Below are 1,025 nucleotides of genomic sequence, written 5' to 3' on the forward strand. Positions count from 1 at the left end.
AGGCTGCTGGAAAGGCTTTCCGCCCACTCTGCTGTGGTATGGGAAGAGCAAACCAAAAAAAACAAAAAACAAAAAACCACCACCCTAACCCAAAGGTGTTTTCAGAATAGCGTCTCTGCTCAGAAATCTCAGAGAAAATCGCAAAACTGCAGGAACCACCACCAACACCCAGCACCCCCTGCTCAGGTGCGATGCCTCCTCCGGAGCGAGCGGGACCCAGCCTGGACCCCCGGGGCTGCGGGCTGAGCTGCCGGGAGGCTTGCAGGGTCACCCTGGAAGGCAGATAATTGCTTCGGCTGTTGTACTTTTGGGGATCCCACATTCATATTCCATCACCAAAACCCCCACATCAAAGACACTGATGGACAGGACCTCCCTGTGTGTGCTGTCCATCTCGGGGTGCATTCCCCAGCACCCCAAGGAGGCTTCCACCGCTGTGAAGCCTCTGAGGGCCCCACATCCACATAAGCAAAGAGACACAATGCCCTCTCGAAAAGCCCAAGGCCAAACGCAGATGACACAAGGTGACACATGTCAGCAGCCTGCGAGGTTTTTGCCTGCTCCCTGTCCATCCGCTGGGACAGGAACACACACCCATGCAAACAGCGGTGATGCTGGAGGCGTGATTTGCATAGAGATTGTCTACCAAAGTCCAAGTGATTAAAAACCTGTTTCTTGAGTTTCCGGCTTCCTTTTCAGTGCTACTTTAATTAAATGGTTGCACTGGCCAAAATCAGGAGCTCCTTTGGCAGACGCATCCTCCTCCAGGCTGCCCTAGTCGCTGTAGGCAGGGTGGGCAGGATTTCCTCCCCCGCCTCACCACATTAGCTTTAAGCACATTCTCAGTGAGATTTTCATCAAGCCTTTTCACTGATCTGCATGTGTTACTCCTGCTCGTTGGCTTGGCAAGCTAATGAGCAAACATGCCCGCGCTCCCCGGCGCAGGCAGGCTGCCTCACTGCAGGCACAGCAGCATCGCCCTGCGACGAGGCGCAGTCGGAGCTGGCGGCCGACACAGAACCGTG

This window comes from Charadrius vociferus, unplaced genomic scaffold, assembly GCF_000708025.1.
Source record: "Charadrius vociferus isolate BGI_N301 unplaced genomic scaffold, ASM70802v2 scaffold611, whole genome shotgun sequence".
Taxonomy (NCBI): domain Eukaryota; kingdom Metazoa; phylum Chordata; class Aves; order Charadriiformes; family Charadriidae; genus Charadrius; species Charadrius vociferus.